General features: G+C 40.5%; 1 long non-coding RNA gene across 1 annotated transcript; it reads right to left on the bottom strand.

The window, feature by feature from the left end:
• Window positions 1-2,834: 2,834 nt before the first annotated feature.
• Window positions 2,835-5,863, bottom strand: LOC104953857 (uncharacterized). The gene is made up of 3 exons (XR_799265.1): window positions 5,720-5,863; window positions 5,603-5,640; window positions 2,835-5,105 (listed from the first exon to the last, which is right to left on the bottom strand). It is a non-coding gene; the product is annotated as an uncharacterized lncRNA (long non-coding RNA).
• Window positions 5,864-6,077: the final 214 nt, after the last annotated feature.

The following is a 6,077-nucleotide window of genomic DNA, read 5'->3' as shown; positions in this document are numbered from 1 at the left end:
GTCCCCTTCTGTGGGTGCACAGGGTTTGCAGCAAGCTATTCCTCGGTTCAAACAGGGCACCGGGTCCGCTAGAAAAGAACACAGAACAGTAGTTAGAATACTGAGACCGTCTAAAATACTTTTGTAAAAATTCACAGTACCCATCGTAGCGCTTTTAACGGGGATGGTCTGATGAGTAAGGTATCTGACCGACATCCGGAGAAACGCCTAGCCATGTGCATGAGGTCGGACTTGGTTGTTTGGTGCATACAGACGTCCAGGGTAAACTAGGTAAGAAAGAGTTAAAAAGGGTATTTGTGCGCACGGGGAGAACAATGAGTGCCAGTCGTGACGGAAGCTACCGGAACCGTCTTTGTCGATTATTTCGCGAGTCCAGGAGTTATGCTCTAGAACCGCCAACGCGCCGTATAGAGAGAGCGTAAAGCCATCACGACCTTTGTGACGGAGGCAGTTATACCTCTTGTTCTAGGATAAAAGGAGACATAAATCTACTCTTATGAAGTAGTTTTGACCCAGTGATTAGTATTCACCTAAGTAAGGTGAAGAGTATCGCGCACTATCGTCCTGTGAAGAAGGTAGATCAGTGAGTCTATGTTAGTCCTAGTAAGACACATCTCAAAGTTTTATTTTTCTTGAAACACACTTCACGATGTATATACTCGCTAGTAGGGAGGCCATTAATATGCTACTGCTTATCTTTGTTTCATTGGGAACCAGACTGTGACTTAGGATCCTGCCAACTTAAAAGTGAGGTCCCACTTATTCGGTACTTGGAGTAGAGATCAGTGAGTCACTTAGGTTTCTGTTAGACCGACATCTCAAGTCTTATTTTTCTGGACACTTTAGAGTTGTATACACTCTATTAGTAGGGAAACATAAATGTACTCTTAATTCGGTTTGACAGGTCAAGGTTTCTGGCGCTACCCAGTGAGTGGTCCTCACATCCGTCCTGTGGGTAGAGATCAGTGAGTCCCTCTTAGTTCTGGTTAGGACCTACATCTCAAGTTTTATTTCTGGAAAACTTTAGAGTATTATACTCGATAGTACGGGGAAACATAAATCTACTCTTATTTTTGGTTTTTGCAGGGGTCATAGGTTTTCCTGAGTAAAGTGAGGTTCCCCTATCGGTCCCGCGGGCGGTCACCCTAAAACCCGTACTTTATACAGGTGTTAACCCGGGGTGGGTTGTTGGTCCCGTGAAACAAATATTTAAGGCCAGCTCCTGGCGGTTTACCAGATCGCCAGGGCATATGGCCGGCCCGGGCCTCCAAGGAATCCAGGCACTAATGTGACTGTCGATGAGCGCCTGGTCCCATTCAGAGGTCGCTGTCCATTCAAACAGTATATCCCAAGCAAACCAGGGAAATATGGGATAAAAATATGGGCAGCATGCGATGCCAGGTCAAGCTACGCATGGAATATGCAGATATACACTTGCAAACCTGCTGGTGGGATGTCAGAAAAAAATCAGGGCATGTAAGTTGTCCTTGACATGACAGAAGGCCTCCAGGGAAAAACGATAACCTGTGACAACTTATTTACTTCACATGCCCTTGGCCTGGCGCTGCTGAAAAGAAAGCTGTTCATGGTGGGAACTGTAAGGAGAAATAAACCTGAGCTTCCCCCTGCACTGGTGTCAAAAGCGGACAGGGCTCGTTTCTCATCGAAGTTTGCTTTCACCGAGACCCATGCTCTGGTGTCCTATCTCCCCAAAAAACAGAGAAATGTTCTTCTGATGAGCACTCTGCATCGGGATGCAGCTGTGAGCGACAGGGATGACAAAAAGCCCAAAATCATCGAAGATTACAATCACAACAAAGGGGGTGTCGATAACCTTGACAAGGTATTTCATATTTATTATTCATAATGTTAATAATATTATTTATGGAAAGGATAATGCATTGAATTTGTGTGTAGGAAATAAACATACATTTCTGAATATGTTTTGGTTTGTTTATTTTGTTTCAAGGTTACCAGTGTTTACACGTGCAAAAGAATGACAGCCCGTTGGCCCCTAGTTGTCTTCTTCAATATTCTCGACGTGTCTGCATACAATTCCTTTGTCCTGTGGTCTGAGATCAACCCAGCCTGGAATCAGGGGAAGTGCAACAAGAGGAGGCTGTTCATGGAGGAGCTTGGACGACAACTTGTGATACCTCACATCCAGCGACGCAAGGTCAGCATTAAGCTTCATTTCTGTTGCTCTTCCTTCTGTAGTGTCCTCACAATTTGTACTTTTTGTATTTGCACTGTGATTTATTATAATAAAGTTTGACTTGACTTGACAGGTTCTTCCCCGCACGCCAGCCGCTGCCAGTTTGGTTATGGAGGTCCAGCAGTTCTGCTCCAGCTCTACCTCTGCAGCAGCTACCCGTCACCCAGCTCCCGCTCGCCCAGCTCCCGCTCGCCCAGCTCCCCCTCCTGACCCATCACCCAAAAGGAGCAGATGCAAATTCTGCCCTCGCCAGATTGATGTGAAAACCAAGAAAATGTGCCAAAGATGCAATGCATACATCTGCAAAGATCACACCATTGTTACCTGCCCGGCATGCAACTGAGGGCACATTAAATGTGTAACACAGAAATGCGTGAGGTTTCCACTTTAAATTCTTGAAATAATAGTCAAGCAAGACAGGGTCAAAAATGACCCCAAAGGGCACAAGGTGTGATTATGTGTTGTCATTAAAAAAATATAAATTATTCAAAAAGGGCATCCTTACTAAACTTTGACATATACCAGTCTCTGATAAGACAAATAGTCACAATACGATATGTTCAAATTATTAAGTATTTTGGCCCTAAATTCCAAAACAAAGGGAACAATTTGTGGTATTGAGTTGGACTGAAGCAAAACTAAAGGTGTAACACAAAATGGATTGACATTTCATACTTTATGCTTGAAATAAGAGTCAAGCAAGACGGGGTCAAAAATGACCCCAGAGGGCACAAGGTGTGATTATGTGTTGTCATTAAAAATATATAAATTATTCAAAAAGGGCATCCTTACTAGACTTTGACATATACCAGTCTCTGATAAGACAAATAGTCACAATACAATATGGTCAAATTAATTCATTGTTTCACTTTTTTTTTAAATCAGAAAATGGTATAATTTCATATAAATAAGGGTCTATCGGCACTAAACTCCAAAACTGAGGGAGAAATGTGTGGTAATGGGTTGTACTGAAGTAGAACTAAAGGTGTAACACAACATTTATTCACATTTTATACTTTATGCGTTAAATATCAGAGAAGCCAGATGGGGTCATTTTTGACCCCAGAGGGCACAAGGTGCATAGTAATCGGGAGGACATTGTTTTGAGGGAAAAGTAATGCTGCTCAGACGACATTATTTGAATTGAGGACAGTCAGTTGTTCGACACTTTGTTGTCAAATATCGAAACAACTACAGGATACTTTACCGTGAGCTTTTCTAGATTGATTAAGTGATAAATTGATTTGCCAACAGGAGTGCTATGTTAATCATTTGGTTCTGCTATAAACAACATCGTAGGGCTGGGTTTACCCGTCCCTCTGACAGACCCACGCTCCCACAGAGCTTTAGCGGTCCCCCCTTGTGTTGTTTAGTCAACCACACTGTCACAACTATTTTTGTGTAAGAGAGGGCAAAATAAGTGGTATAATTGTGTTCTTGGCTATCACACAAGAAAATAAAGCTTATGTTTTCTCGAGCCTCGCCTTTTATCAAATTTGCAAAAAATTATGAAACCCTCTGGTTTTGAGTGACAGGATCCACTTCATGATAATTCAGGGACTCTGTGTTCTCAACTCCAATTTTCACCAGGAATGATGGCAATTACACACCCGTGGTTATGTGGTGCCAAATCCGGCCATGTGCTTGAAGGCTTTAGCACCTGGTGACATCCACTTCCAGTCCTGAATGCTTATTTAAAGGCCCAATTGTTAAATACGGCTCTGGGCACTTGGACTGAACATTTAAATACTTGAATAGATTATATAAAAATTTTAACAAATGCAAAGGCTTTAAATATTTTACCCAAAATGGAAAGGACTGAGAGAGAAGAGGCAAATTGCACCTTCGTCATACAGAATGATGCCGATATGGGCCGGCCATGCTATATTTATGAATTTAAGTTAAACTCGTTTTTTAGGCCAACTCTGTCTTCAAAGTCATATAAGTAGGCCTTTGGGCATCAGTGTTATCAACCCTTTACAGAGGAGGGAAGCTAACCTTGTCTGCTGGTCATTTAATGCAGTTAGTAAGGCTGGCTAATACACCAACTGCCAACAGCACCATTTTGTGCTAAATATGTTGCATTTTAGGAACTTAGAGGACTTTCTCTGACCAAGGTGAAACGATGCGTGTATTGTGTTCCTTTTTTCACACTTAAAGCCAGGAATATACTTACTATCAACGTTCAAGTTTTATATCCCTACACTCAACAGGTTACACTTGATCCACCTGACAACTGATATTTAATTAAAACAAATCAAACCTACAGCATTATGTAATACTATCTCCCTTATCGTACAGTATATTCGTTATTCATTTGTAAAAATAAGTCTGAAACTTCTCAATAAAGCAGCTCGCATTCTGAGAAACATCAGCAAAACAAAAACAAATACGCAAAGGAAAACATCATTCACCAAGAGAACACTAAACAAGCTAACCACTCAATTCTCATAATAATGAAACCATAATACAGAACACTACAATAAAAGATTGAGAAAACAAAAACTATACTGCGTTCTGAAGTGGATGATCTTGAAAATTATTCTCAGTATTACCAGATGATGATATACAATTATGAAACATCCTCCTATGTTACACTATCCTTCCTATTGTACAGTATGTTGTATAATTAAATTATATAATACTGGAGAACTCATTACATTGTCCATGGTTTCAAGTAACAAAGCAAAAATGAAAAATGAGAGCCTATTATATATTTTTCCATGAACATAAAAACCAATCAATACTCATTATAAGGAAACCAGAATTAAGTTACCAGTACAGTGAACATCAGGAAACTAAACACTCTCTGTGTACTCAAGTGGAGGATCTTGAAGATTATTTTGAGTTTCAGCGTGGACTTCAAGGACCTCTGCTTCTCCAATCCTCTCTGGAAAATAATATTTAAGTCAAGGGTCACACAAAGCCAGTATTTTCATTAACCACATATGTTCTCTTTAGAAATAAAAGAAAAAGGGTATAGAATACAGAAAAATACTGTACGTTGCAATACTGTAAAATCACAGTTTTCTATCGTATTGTCAAGCGCATTTCCTTTAATATTGTATATAAATAGCATACTTAAAAGTCTTCTGTTAAAAAATAAAATATTCTAAGAAGTACGAATCATGGAAGACACAAAAGACAATTTCAGTCGAGGATAATTGCACATTTCAAACAGGAACATTTGAAAAAGGAGGACTTTGATGACTTCCAGGACCTCCTGCCTGTAAGATGGCTGTCACTGAGTCTATGTTGCATCAGAGTAGAGAAAGAACTGTCATTTAATGCAAGGACACACACAAACTCAGTTGGTGGTTCAGCTTTATAGAAATGTTGAAGCATATGGCAGGACACATGCATTAAGAAGACTAAGAAAGTAGTCACCTGGTTTCTCGCTGAAGGCTTGGTTCCTTCTGTATGAGCTGTGGAAGTGAATAAACAATGTTAAACATGCTGAGCTTTGAAATAAATAACCACCAGAACCTTTGAGATCCTCCTGACCTCGTTCTCTGAGGTTTTCTCCACGACTGATCACACGGAGATGCACCAGGATGAAAAGCCTGGAGCTGCTGGAAGCTCCTTTGTGGGTGGGCCGAGAGATCGACTCCGTCTAGAGCCTGCCTGATCATCCCCATCACCAGGTCCTTCTCTGAGGGTACGCCACATCACATAATGCCAGGAAATATCCATTGAGAGGTTTAGTGACTCTTCCATCAGCAGAGCAATTAAACACTCTATTATGGTTAATGTAATTTACTGTGTTAACTCATGAATACAAATTAAAATGGACCTATAATGCTATATTTGAACCTATACAAAATATGTCAGTGAAGTTTTTTGCTTAAAATACCAAACAGAT

The sequence above is a fragment of the Notothenia coriiceps genome, unplaced genomic scaffold (genome assembly GCF_000735185.1).
Source record: "Notothenia coriiceps isolate Sejong01 unplaced genomic scaffold, NC01 NC01_scaffold00022213, whole genome shotgun sequence".
Taxonomy (NCBI): domain Eukaryota; kingdom Metazoa; phylum Chordata; class Actinopteri; order Perciformes; family Nototheniidae; genus Notothenia; species Notothenia coriiceps.
This window is presented reverse-complemented; position numbering and strand designations above follow the sequence as displayed.